The 14,780-nt window shown below is 37.5% G+C and overlaps 1 long non-coding RNA gene across 1 annotated transcript; it reads left to right on the plus strand.

Annotated features, from left to right (window-relative positions):
- Positions 1-10,693: 10,693 nt before the first annotated feature.
- On the plus strand, positions 10,694-13,654 carry LOC310885718. The gene is made up of 3 exons (XR_014574911.1): positions 10,694-11,328; positions 12,253-12,500; positions 12,602-13,654. It is a non-coding gene; the product is annotated as an uncharacterized lncRNA (long non-coding RNA).
- The last annotated feature ends 1,126 nt before the right edge of the window (positions 13,655-14,780 follow it).

Consider the following 14,780-nt stretch of genomic DNA (forward strand, 5'->3'; position numbering starts at 1 on the left):
CAGCGATTCAAGCTCCGCATCATTAACAAAGAGCTGCTTCTGGATGGACTGAACACAACAAAATGTGTTTATTTGAAGCATATTTTCTGAAAGACCATCTAAGCTCAGGCTGAAGCTGTGACAGTCAAACGGGCTGTCAGTAAATCCAAGTGACTGGGTTTACAACCAAACCAAACAAAAACCCCATTCCAGCAAATGGTTCTGGTTCAGAAAATCATGTTTACCTTAGATCAAACTTTAAGAAAATCTGCTTTCTCTAAGTAGAGAGATATAATGTTCTCCTTTCCTTTATTTTTGTTTTGTTTTGTTTGCTTTTCTTTTTTTTTTCTTTCTGAACCAAAAATTAATTTGACAATATCCATTCATTTCTCACATCTAATTTTGGTGTATTAATGACGAGGTAGCAAGCACAAAATTGGACAGTCTGATGAGCACTCTGTTCAGAAGATAATTTCCTCTTTGGCTGAAGTTGAACAGAGAACATATTTACAAAAAAAAAAAATAAATACAATGAAATAACCCACCATCCATACTGTTCTGTACTTGCTGCAATAAAAATAAAATAAACATGGTATGTTTTTCTGTCCCTCTCACCATTGGAACTAGACCTACTGTCCTGAATGAAGAAATGGAGAGCATAATCATTTTTATGGTTAATGGGAAATAGGCGTCATAGTGTTAACTTCAGCAGACTATGCTTAACACATTTTGAATATATCCAGGTTACATTAGCAGAGAGCAACATCAAAGCATTGTTTTAATATGTTGATTTCTGTCATAAATTACTCTCAGCAATCCTATAATCCAATGAAAAAGGGTAGCTCATTAAATAAATGCTTATAGTGTGTAAAGACAGAAGAATACCTTCAAATAAATACTGCTACATTTGCAGCAAACCTGTCAAAGAAGGAGAAAGTAATCTTGCATATGGCATTTTGTGTTCTTTGACATGTGCCGTGATCAGCCTGGGCCATGCAAAACACAGAAGGGTTGCAGGAGAGCACGGAAGGTAAAAAAATTGTATTAAAAAAAAAAAAGGGAGAATAAGAAAGGAAAAAAGATATTTTTCAGCTTAACTTTCATTGCTGTATTAGATGTTTTCGCATCTTGCAGATGTCCTGTGATTGCCCAAATCTGTGAACATAATTGTGCTACAGCTCCAGCCACGTCTTAAGACACTTACTTCATCCTGGTGCACAGCTATTTAAGACCATCAGTCCCTGTTTCTTCTCATTAAAATAAAAATCACTCACTATTTCCTGGAAATAAACAGGCTGATGCTTTAATTTGTTAGAAGAAGCTTTGATTTACTGAAGTTACATGACTGGGCTCATAGCTTCCAACCAGACAGTCTGTCTCTAAGTGATAAGAGGGCAGCACAGGCCAGCAAACCCCATCCCACAGGAGGATGATGGCTGGGCTTCATTAGACTCAACTGATTTGCTGTAGAGTCCTGCTCTGTTTACCTTTACCCTTACCGTAACCCTAAAGGCTTTGTGAATTCTTCCTCACAGTACTGAGTCATCAGAAAATAACAAGTAAGAGTCTGTCATGGATTAGGAACTGGATAAAAATAAGACCAAAATCAATACAAGCAGAATTTCATTTCCACCCCTCTGACGAAGGAAAGCTTCCAGGTCTCTTGGCATTGCTAGTACAAATTAATCCATTACATTTCCCTGATCATATGTAAACAATAAGATGGCAGAATGGGAATGTAGTATAAAAGTATCATTCAAAGCCTGAGAAAATTTGAAGAATTTCATAAAGACTATACAAAAAAGTAAGACATCTGTGCCTTACATTGTTAAAATGAAGAAAAAAACAATCTTATCCGCTGGTTGTTTTTCTCTTCAATGTATTCTCTGCGGAAAAGCAATTGCAAACCAGACTTCTGAAACACATAATCCCTGCCATTGCTATTCAAATGCTATCCCTAATTCATACAATAATAACTCGCTTAAGAAATAAGAAGGCTTTTTAATTTCCGTCTTATTTGAGCCAGGTGGTCTGAGAGAAGTAGAGGCTGATGACTGAGAATGCTGCTAACAGGCTTATTTCTGAATGAAGATGGTGGCATCAAACCATTCAAATACTGCCAGTTCTCCAGGATCATCCATATTTGCCCCTGGGCTGTGTTCTCTTGCGTGTACTTGGACTCTGCTTTTGCTCAAGGCATCATCTCCCAAATACTGGATCCCAGGGTAGGTTTATCATGCATTTTGTAGTACCTCCATTGTCATGTCTGTAATGTTTCTCTGGAACCATTGAGAAAGTGCGTTCAGGAGATCATTTTCCCCACACACTGACAGATAAGCAAAAGTGATTTTCTGTTCTGATGTATCTCTGATATGACAGAGGACATATAAAAGCATGAAAGTGGCATCACCACAAGTCATGAGAGAGAGAGCTTTTTTTTTTTTTTTCTTTTTTTTCTTTTTCCCCATGAGTTGGAATACAGATATTAAACATAACCCCAATATGCCAGGACAGAACAGGTATATTTTGACAAGTTATTATTCACATTATTCAAAGTAACAAACAGATTATATCACAGCACATCACTACCAAAATAAAATAAAATGACATAAATAAATAAAATAAATAAATAAAATAATAAAATGAAATAATAAAATAATAAAATGTTAGAGTGCATTTCCACAATAAGGACAAGGAAATATGCCTGGCCCTATTTCCCAGATCCCACCACTTCACATGAACACCACTGGCCTGGATGAAGAAATGGGAGTGTATTTGACACTATCATCAGATCTGAATGAGCTGGGCTAGACTGGTAGTACATACTGAGATGAACAGACCAGTAAAGGTAAACATATTTGAGAAAAACACCTTGTATTTAACCAAAATGACAAATGGGATAACACAACTTTTGTGAGAAAAAGAGAACTTCTTACCCATTCATTCCTCTTAAGAAAAAAGAAAGAGTGCCAAGAAGTGTTTTAACAAGACATTTGAGGATATTGACAAACAGTGGTATCTGTCTTTGGTTATTAAGTATTCAAAAGACAGCTATAAATCATTGTTAAAGTATCTTTGTATCCTCCCTGATCTGTCATTCAAAAATAAATAAATAAATAAAATAAAAAATAAAAAGAGAGAGAGAGAATGAGAAAAGAAAAATAAAGAAAATCTGGAGTCCAAAGCTAACTGCATGAACAGTGCAGCTGGCAAAAGAGGATTCATGCATCTGCCCTGGGGAATCAGCCAGCCTGAAATCAAAGTCCCCAGACACAGTTTAGGCATTTAACTTTAAGAAAACTCTACAACATTCATAGACTGAAAGAGAGAGAATGGCTTTCAACAGATGGAAACAGTCCATTCATCTCTTGTCTACAACAGAGAATGTTGATGCCAATTTATTTTATGAACTGTAAAACTTCTACAAAACAAAGAAAAATCAACCACTAAACTGCAGTGCCCAATTCTGGATGCAATGGAACTGGCTCCTCATGTTGAGAAACCACTAGCTGCAACAGACACTAGACTGATGGAATGACCGACTTAAGAAAGGTAATTTGTGTTCTTGCTGCTAATCTTCCTACATTGCTTAGGTGTAGGACAGCTCTCTACATTGCTTAGAACTACTTATTACTGGTAGTAATATCAGATGTGATTCCATTCTTAAGGATGAATTGTGCTGAGATTTTTTTCTGATAGTTATGGCTTTAAGTAGTGGGGAAATTGAAAGTTTGCTGCTTTGGCTGAGGTAGCACCAAAGACTGAATGTTCACTCCACAGAGTACAGCTTAGTCTCTGTTTTGAAGATGCTACTGCAGCTCGTGTATACTTACTATCATATTGTTCCTGAAGAATATTTAATGCCATTGAGGCACAAGCCCTATCAGGAAGACTGAGGGAACAGAGCTTATTAGATATGAGAAGAGAAGGCTTTGGAGAGACCTAGTAGCAGCCTACCAGCCCATACAAAGTAGGACATCATCTAAAATGGAAGTCAGGCTCTTCACTGAGGTGCGCAAGAGAAGACTAAGAGATAATGGTTATAAATTAACAGAGTGTTAATTATGCTTAGATAGAATTAAAAAAAAAATACTTGGAGGATAATTAAGCACTGGAACATGAAGATTTCATCCTCTTTCTTTTTCTAAATCACCTGTTTGCATCATGCATTTTTTTTTCTTCATAGTAATAATTTGGCAAGGTCATGCAGTTTTCAGTATTCTTCTTTGTAGCAGTTTCAAGGGTGATCAACATAGTTCATTACTCATAGAGACAAACAGTTTTCACAGCTTAGCATGATTTTCATCATGTCCTACGTTTACAGTTGTTTTTGGGGGAACGGAGCCCATACAGATTAGTACACCTGCAACACCAGCACTTCCCATTATAAGAAATGATCAATTAGTTTGAGTGATGTCCACATGGAAAGGTTAGGTTAAATATCTTGGAACGATGGATGAACCAGAAAAGAGAGATTTTTTTTTTCTTACCACAATTAAGGTAGTGTTTCAGTACTCCCTTTATTGTGTCATTTTCTAGGCTATGTGATTTATTAATCTCTCCATTTTTAAATTCAGGAGGGCTGACAGATTTTAATGGTGCTTTCAAGTGTAATTGGTTCTCTGATTATAATGCCTTATTCTTGGGTCAAATTTCCAAGTTCATGTGCTGCCCAGATTTTTCCATCCTGAATTACTTTTATCTCTGCTATTTGCTGTAAACTCTTGCCAGGTGTGTCAGACAGATTTCTTATCTATGACACTGCCAGTTTTTGTTGGGCTTTTTGTCTTTTATGTGATTGTATTTTGCTGGCAATTTTGACTTGAAGTCCTACAATGTTGTAGCAAGCTGCATAGAAGTTAAAGCCTCATCTGCCTGTGTTTTAAGTTCAAGAAATCTCTCTTTTAAAAGTGGACTAGGTGCTTCTTGTCCAGTGGCGAACAAGCTGGTATCAAAGTTATTTCCTGCTTTCTTCATTGATAACAGTATAGAAACTATTTTTATATACACAATGCAGGTTGTTCCATTTATTCTGAGAACACTGTCAAAGGTTAAGGTGAGAATGAATCTTGTCTTCTATGAGTGCAAGTATTTATGTCTTCATGTAGAAGTTCTTCTCAGTACTCAAACACTGCTGACAATCTGAAAACTGAAATGATATCTTTCTTATTTATATAAATCCTACAGGATTTATATTTTTCTGCTAAATCGAATATGATCTCAGTTAATTTATGAATCCTTGTTAATTAGTTCATTACTTTGATTTCAAGGATGGCACATCTCATTCTGATTGTCTCTGGTTTTCACTTAGTGACTGGAAACTGCCTTTAAGAACTTCATAAAGGAAGAGTGTGACCTACTCACATTTAACGAGTCAGCTCTCCAGAATCAGAAAGACTCTTCAGGAAAATGGCACATGATGCTTGCAGAGGAGGGGCCAGTTCATATTAAGAAAACTAATATGGAGAGATTTTTGGAAGAAAAATATCCCATTCACTAAGCAAGTCTTGTAGACACATGTACAGGAAGTAATGTTTTCAAGAGAGATCATATATTGAAGCACACAGGTGAAACAGTCAGACAATGGGCAGACAATGCCATTTAGAAAGGAAGCAAATACTGGCAGATAGAGAACCTATGAATGATACAGAAATTAAGACCAATACTGACCAATAGCATATTTCCGAAGGGTACAGCAAGGGCACTATGCAACTGTCGATAGCTGTCATGACAAAGGTGGTTATCAAAAACCTTCCATATACACTACATATTCAGAACTCAGACTGTTGAGGGGTAATGTATAAGTGACTGGCATGGGTTTTCATTTCTATTGATCCCCATCATTTAGAAAAAAAGAAAATGTTAGAGAAAACTATATATACATATATATATATACAAATATATATATAAAGCAGAGATTCATTATTCCAGTGAGGAAAAAGAAAGCCTTTGCTGCTATATGATATAGTATGAGCTTTTTTGCTGACATATACTGACATATACTGCACAGCTGACATGTACTGCACAGCTAGAGGCTCATTTAAGATACAGAAGAGCAAACGTAGCAGCACGTAGCACTGCTCAACAGCTGCTCATCCTTGGGGCAGATATAGCTAGGGGTAGAATAGCCTGAAACATCCTCCCAGGTATATCTTTTTATTTTTAGTAGTGTGAGATATTTCATTTTATCATATTAATCAAATAAAACAGTCTGTGATCACCAAGGGAATGCTTTCATCTCAGCCACTGATCACTTCATAAAACTGGCAAGGTTTTTTCAGCCTCGCACTGACTTAGGAATCCCCTTCTGCCCCCCAAACGTATGGCATGAAAATAAATAAGATCTTATCCTGAAAGAGGATAAAACTTGGTCATATCCTTGAAGTATGTCATTGCTTTTCCCTCTTTAAACGATGTTAAGTTTTCATACTGTCTCTTTGTAGGTTACTGAGAATCTGTTCTAACAGTAGTATCAACTTATAACTGAGTTCAATAAATGTCAAGTGCTCCCTGGTTACCCTAAAAGTAAGCTATGTTAAGTTCAGTTGTCCTGAACTTAACAGGAGATTTTTATTTTTTTTTCCTCCAAATGGAAAAAATGCTTATGGAAATGTTCTATGTTAATGCATGATAAAGATTAAAAGGGACTGCAAGAAATGTATTTGTCTAAGTGAAAGGTTTTTATACCCAGCTCAGTTGCTTAATGGAAGAAAACTCTACTCAAATAGCTTCAGATTTGTTTGCATGCTTGCTCTTACTAGAGCCTTTAACATGCATGCTAGAGCAATGAGAGTTGAAATTCAATAGAAACATCTGATGCTTCATTGGCGTATCTTGGGAAAAGAGAAAAAAATTCCATGTTTGGAATTCTTCTCTTGCAGCAAATGGAAACCCTAAAATTGAAGAGCTGCATGTTCAAAAGAAAATGTGGAAATGAATTACCAATCAACACTCTGAGAACATTAAATAAAAGTGATAGTAATCTAAAAGAAGGCAGAGGCTTTAGAGAAATACATACAGTGCATTGGAAATTTTGCAATGCTGTGTCAGACGCAAACATTTTCCCTTCTCAAGAGATCTCTTCTCAGGGAGGTAGGCAATGCTATCAGTCAGTTCTAAAACATAGCAAGAAATCAAACTTCTTACAAAAAACAGAATTCCTGTACCAAGGCTTCTACCTAACATACATTTGAAATCAAGTAATTTGACAAGATATTGTGAAATGAATACAAAGGTAAGCATTTTTAGCAGGAGCACTAGCTACAGAGATATAATCTGGGACAGTTTCTTTTCTTCTACTGAAATGTTTTTGTTGTTTTTGTCTTAAACATTTTTGCTGTCATTTATATCAGAAAAACACTTTCTTCTTCTTCCTATCTCTAGCTTAGCATACTGTTAATTCATTTCTAACAGAAAGCTTCTGAGGCTTCTGGAATTGCAGCACAGTTAACTTGCCTTTAGAGTGACTGGACTGCTAGATGCTTGTCTTGTGTTTCAGGGCTTTTGAGTCACCAGACAGAAATAACCTGCACATCACTCTCTTTAAATTACAGAGGGCAACTGCTGAATAAATTTGCCTCCTAAGTGCTTAGTGCTTTTCCCTAACCTTTTTAGTTTCCAGCACTGCCTATGAAGTAGGAACTAGAGTTACTTGCCCACACACCCATCCAAAAATCCTACTATACAAAGTAACTTTAAAAAGAGATCTAGAATACAGGAATGCTTACCACCTAGTTTTGTAGCACGTGGTATAATTAGTTAGTTAATGACATTTAGTTAATACCTGTGCTTCAGTAACTGAGTCATGAACCTGTGACCACTGGTCTACTCCAGATGAAGAGCTGTGGAAGTAGCAGTGGACCTACCCTTACCTAGCTGGTTCTTTAAGAGGATTTGCACACCTGTAGATTAAAAAGACAGTACTGAGAATGGCAACAATTTCTGATAACTGAACAAAGGTTATTACTCTTCTAAAGTTCTAGAAATTAGATCACACTGTTGTAGCCCTAAGAAGACATGATACTGACATTGACAACTTGTGATCTGGGGGTCTCTGAAATTATTGCATGTTCCCAGATTTGGGTGCATAACATGCCTGCATCCTTACCTCACACTGGGGAAGGATGTTGCCATTCATAATCCCTTTCTCCCTTGCCTTATACCTTGGCTTCCAATGGAGGGATCGGAAAGGATGCACAATGGTTCAGCCAGGTTCCCAGCCAGAGAGCTGGGACACCAGGCCATGCTGTAGCCTAAGTTCTGAATAATCTAGATGTAGATGTTTTCTTGTGCTTTGCAAAAAGACAAGTATTAACCAAGTTGTTAAGTTTATAGGTTTATGCTTTGCTCTGTGTAGAAATGACCCATTCCAAAATTGTCTTGCAGGTGTTTTGCTCTTATTGAGCTCAGACAATACTGCTGAACCAAAAGCACTTGAATGTTATAGTAATCAAAACTGAGATTATTTATTTTTATATATATATATATATTTATTTTATGTCCCCCTCATGGCTCTGTGCAATAAGCCAAACAGAGATTGCGATCATTGTTTATATTAACAGTTGTCAGCATAAGGTGGATAGTCTACTGGATATGAAAGTTGGGTCAGCATATGAGGCAGTAACCTACTACAAAGAACACCTGTGCCTTTGCCAAAATATCAATTTATGATAGGGTGAAAAGGTCCTATTGTAACCTGACCTGTGCTTCCAGTTTCAGTCTGTGAAATCCTGATAATACTTTCTTACTTCAAAAGAGTCTGTGGGTTTATTAACCATTAAGGATTGTCATCAAAGATATGAGAAGAAACAAGACCTAAAAATACAGCCTGCTGAAGAGCTGAATGGGTAAAACCTTTTACAACTCAGTTGCAGACAACAAGAATGCAGTAATTGCCTTTGGGAAGACACAGTTCCCTGTAGTTCTTCCCCAGCTATTAAGATAAAACACATGGTTGATTATTTCTGCCTACAGAAGGGTATCAGGAGAAACTGATTTCTCTCTCTCTCTCTCTTTCCCCCCTCTAATGATCCCTATATTCATGTTTCCCTTGTACCTCCATTTAAAAGTCCCCAGTTTATTTGTTCTACCTTCTACCCAGAGACGTGGTCCTCTATTACTTGACATCAGTGTTCCTAGCTTGTGGAATAAAGCATCTGGACAGTTCAACAATACAACATAATTGCACAGGGTGTTTTTCATGTAAGGTTACTTCTCCTGCTAAGTGTCTTGACAAATAGACTGCTGAGATACACACTTTAGCTCCTTCAGTCCAGCAGAACATGCTTTAGCATCAACCCAGACCCATACACTATGTAAAATCAAAGATACTAATGATACTTAACCACAACCCAATGAGACCCAGTCTCTGTGCTGAGACTAGTAGGAGGTGGTCCACATGCATGCAGCACTCATTTCCAGATTCCCTCAGGCTGTGGCAAGGTGGGGAGGGTCTTGAACACGCTGTGCAGAGGAGACAGCAGCTTCCCTGCAAGATGTTGCCAAACAACCAAGTGGAAGACTGAAATGATTAGCTATTTTTCATTATCCTTCTATAGCTGCCTGCAGGAACAGAGGGAGATGTTTATTTCCCTGTAGCCTAAATCTAAAAAAAGCTACACTTACAACTAACAAGTCAATTTGACAAGCAGGTATGGGGTACACCTGAGCTCTGAGATCCATCAAGCAGCATGATAAGTGCCTTCTGTTCTGTGTGATGGCCATGTGAAGTTTGTGGTGTGGCTGCCCAGCATATGAAATTGAGCAGGCCTTATGTTTTGTGAGAAAAAAATAATAATAATAAAAAGAACTGAGCTTTAATCCTCAGGCTCTGAAACTGTTCCTGAACAGCAATCTGAAATGGCAAACCTGAGACATATGCACACGCAAACATGCACTAAGCCTGTTTGATGTGGGAACAAAATAGAAAGGCTGAGTGGGAAAAAAAAATAATGGAATTTTCATTGTAAGAGAAGAAGATTCTGTGGAGGTGTGATTTGAAGAAAAAAGAAGTTCTAATTCTTTTTGGGAATTTCAGCTATTAGAGTGTAGGGTCTGGGGAAAGTTTGTTTATTCAGTGTTTATCCTGGAGCGCTCCACACCCCAGTGAAGTAAATGGGACTCTTTCCATGTCCTTTGAGGAACATGGAATCTCAGTCTGATTTTTGTGCTTCCTGAAATTAAGATCTTTTAAAGACTCTGTATCGGTAACCAGAATGCACAGATGTTGCCTAACATAAATATTTAAAATGTTTTGGTTTTGTCCCTGAAATGTTTTTCAAAAACATGAAGTAGTTTTGACGAGGACTACAGGAATGTCTCTGATACCTCAGGAAGCTAAATGCTGCCTTAAGGGTTTCCTCTTCAAATCCTTATGTGCAGATCTCCCCAAGGCTGGAAGAACCAGTTTCCTGTTCAAAGTTGCCAGTAAAAAGCATAAAGATTCATACTGAAGTAGGGCTAAAGAGTCTGCATGCTTGTGTACGGTCAGAAACTGGGCTGTATGCTTCTCTGTCCCTTGTAAAAATTGAGGTAAGCTCCAGTACTCCCATTATAATTTAAGAGTAGTACCAAATATAGGAACTTCATTCAGGGAATAATGAATACTGTGAATTGTGCATTAGCATTCAGTACAAGCTGTTTAGAATAGATTTACCAGCCAAATCTGGTTTAGTCTGTTTTAGCTGATGTCCATTTAAAGTGGCCAAGGAGGAAGAAGTAAATGTACATTCAAAAAGCAGAACTACAATGGAAAATATCCAGAAAAAATAAATAAATAAATAAATAAAGCAGTAAGGCTTAACTAGCAATACAACCTGCAGATTCAGATGACTTGCTTTGGAAACTAGAAGAGTCTGGATTTTACAGCAATGCTGTAAGTGCACTGGTGTTCTGACTAGAAATCATCATTGTTATATTTAACCATCACAGGAAGCCAACACCACTTGTGCTTTTTAAAAAGTGCATTTCTGACGTATGTGGCACAGTTATTGCTGGGTTTTGGTCATCTCAGATGTTTATAGAAGGGCTCTGGAGGTTTTGGAACAGGCTGAGTTAAGCACTTAGCTATTCATTTCTCAGAATTAGGATTCAGATCTCACAGAAAAGTCACAACTTCAGGAAATTACAAAGTCCCATCTAAATCCATAATAAAGGGAAAATGCTCGTCAGAGAAACACAACAACCAACACAATCTCTTCACCCACAGGGCTGTCATTTCTCCATGATTGGTCAAGGAGAATTTGCCCTTGGTAAAGCTGTGCTGACTGGCTCCTGATTACTTTCTTGCTATCCATATGTTTGGAAATGGACTCCAAGAGAATGTGTTCCATGATTTCTCCAGAGACTAAGGTGAGGCTGATTGACTATTGACCTCATAACTCCTAACTGATTTTCCAATTTATAGGAAAGACTGCAGTTGAACAAACAAACAAAAAACAAACAAAAAGCATTCTACGCTTTTGCAAGCTGGCTAAAACATAATGAACCCAGTTTATTATGGAACTATGGGGGAGAGGAGGGGAGGGGAGGGGAGGGGAGGGGAGGGGAGGGGAGGGGAGGGGAGGGGAGGGGAGGGAAGGGAAGGGAAGGGAAGGGAAGGGAAGGGAAGGGAAGGGAAGGGAAGGGAAGGGAAGGGAAGGGAAGGGAAGGGAAGGGAAGGGAAGGGAAGGGAAGGGAAGGGAAGGGAAGGGAAGGGAAGGGAAGGGAAGGGAAGGGAAGGGAAGGGAAGGGAAGGGAAGGGAAGGGAAGGGAAGGGAAGGGAAGGGAAGGGAAGGGAAGGGAAGGGAAGGGAAGGGAAGGGAAGGGAAGGGAAGGGAAGGGAAGGGAAGGGAAGGGAAGGGAAGGGAAGGGAAGGGAAGGGAAGATTTGGTTTTATCTACCAATAAAAATTAATCTATGGTTAAACCTTGTCTGATTGAAAATATCACTGTTTTTTTTTTAAAAAATATTTGTTTAGATATCAGTATTTAAATTCTTCGGGAAGAAAAGAGGCAATACAACTAATAAAATTTAGAGGTATCACTCTATTTCATAAGGCTGAAAACAAGTTCGGAGAAAAAATATTATGCACTGCAAACATTATTATATACTATATAGTCTTATAAGATTCCTAATACAAAAATTAGCTTTATAGAAATCCTTTCCAACTGAAACATGTTCTGAGAGTCTGAATCCTGGAAATACAAGTGTTCTGTTCATACAGTTGCCAAAAACATTTTAAAAGTACAGTGTGAACCCAAATTTTAATTGTTTACATGTTTCTTTGTGTTTTAGTAGGTGACTGAAGTAGTGACTTTCTTTGACTCCAAAGAGCATGATCCAAAAAGCATGTTGAAAGACCAAATCAATGGAATCAAAAAGGACAAGTAATGTATTTCCACATACCAGAAGTCTGATCATCCAGAATTCCCTGCAGAGTTCCTTTCATAACCCAATTTTGAAATCTTTTGTGAAGAATATGTGCACCATTTAACCCATTTTGTCCTGGGCTTCAGGGAAACAAAACGTTTTGAAATTGATGGGTAACTTCTTTGTATTTCACTGCCTCCCCAACCTACTGAAGTCAGCCCAGGAACCACATATAGGGATAATATCACACCAGAAACCTTCTCTTTCTATTTAGGTATGTAACCTGACAGCACACAGGCAAGAAATTGGATGATGGTATTGGCCTTAGAGGTCATCTGTATCTTGTGCCTAGGGGAAGAACCCAGAAGAGACCCCTCTGATATCCAGGTGGACAAAAAAAAATAAGGCTGAAAAGAACTTTCTCCTAGAACTGAAGTTGCACTGTTTTGTGTTCTGGTGATCAAGGAAGAAACAGCAACAGTAGTGACAAGTCACATCATGCAGATAGATTTAAAAGCAATTTTCAGTGGAAGTAGAAGAGGAAGGGGTAAGGGATTATTAAGAGAGATTAATCACAAATAGATGTTATGCTGTCCCTCATTTGGGCCCAGGACTGTATTTATATACATGTATGTGATAAACAAATCTTAAGCTGAAAATTGTAATGTGATTTCTCAGAACATCCTTTGATGTTAGATACAAGCTGAAAAATAATCTTCACTTGTAAATCCGTGTCACTGAGTTTATCAAAAATGTACACTGAAATAAGAAGGCTTAGAGTTAAAAATAAAAATCATATAAGAGAAACAAGCAAATAAAGGGAGACTATTTCTCCATACCTTTCTGCTGTCAGTCTTCAATTATCTACAAAATTTGTCCTCACATTGGTTCGAGCTTCTCCATCTACCAGTAAGGAGATATCAAAGTTTGAGCAAAAAGGGGGAAAAAAAAAAAAGAAAAAAAAACACAGTATTTTTACTGCTTTTTTTTTTTTGTACTTAGTAAATAATCAAAATTAAAAGTCAATCAAGAAAATTGCTACTGAAAGAAAAAGTGACAAGATGACGGGCAATTACCTATTTTCACTTCTGCAGTCTTATCTTTCACAAACCTTTGTACCTTCAAATTTTTGTTGTACTATGAGCAGCATGAGTGATTTCAGTTGGTATATTACTATAAGACAGGCCTATTAATGTTTCTGTGGACTTCTTGTTTTGAACTTCACAAGAGTTACAGATAGTGTGTTGTTTTCTAAGTTTCTATGCACACTAAACCTGTATATTCCCTACTGTGATGCTTGAGTAACAAGGACAAACAGGTTATTACAGACCGTTCTCACACCATGACAAGTTATGGTGGCATCAGTGGGTGCAGGTGTGTGCCAACAAGTACAGGTACATATGTTTCTTGAGTTTGGCATTCTCTGGTGTGCACACGATGTTTAGTGTTGCTAGGACAGAATTCCTTACAATAAGCCATGTATCAATCTTTTTGCACTGACAGAAAGAACCCGTTTAAAGATAAAACCTCATAGTCCACTGCTGTGAAATCCTAATGTGTTTTTACTATGACATGTCACCACATGAGAAAAATGGGTAACTTATTTGCCATAGCATTTCTTTCCACTGTTAAGGACACTGGGTACCACATCAATTTAAGCAGCTATTTGTCCACCCTTCTTCAGGAAGTTTTTTACACTATATGTAGTGCAACTATCGGTAACATACATCTGGGTCCAAACAAGAGAAATCATTTAATCGTTAAAGCTACTCTGTTAGAAAATGCGTATCAAATATATATATATATAAGGGATGATTTAGGGTTTGCAAATCTTGTTTTAAGTCTGTAGGAAAACAAACAAGCATGAATGTAGCTAATAATAAGCATTTACATATTTATGGCACCATGCTGAAATGTTCTGCCTCTTGGCATGAAAACAGGCTGGAATTCTCTCTTTCTCTCTCTTTGTTTGTTTGGCTGGTTTTTAAGATGCAGCTTTCAAATTTTGAACCAGAACTTCACATTCCACTGGGAAAAATAATAATAATAATAATTTTTTTTTTTAAAAAAAAAGATACCTACCCAAACCTTGCTATTGAAAAGGTAAATATTAAATTCACAGTATGTACTGCACAGAACTGGTAAGACAGTGTCTTCCCAAATTTGTTGGCAACCTGAAACAACAGGCTTTGAGAGAGCTGGCATTTACCATCACATCAAATTGTCAGCGCTAACCAGTGATTGTGGAGGTATTGAATTTTGAGTGTCCCAAATGGAAATGCTTCGGAGGCATTCCATTTTAATTCTGCCATGTAAAATTGTATTCTCTTATATGTCAACAATCAGAAATATGAGAGACCCAAATCACTGTCAAGATTTTGTAAATTTGTCCTCAGAAGTATAAAAAAGTCAATTTACAAGTCAGTGTGATTAACTGCTGTGCCACCCAAGAA

The sequence above is a fragment of the Anser anser genome, assembly GCF_964211835.1.
Source record: "Anser anser genome assembly, chromosome: 1".
NCBI lineage: Eukaryota > Metazoa > Chordata > Aves > Anseriformes > Anatidae > Anser > Anser anser.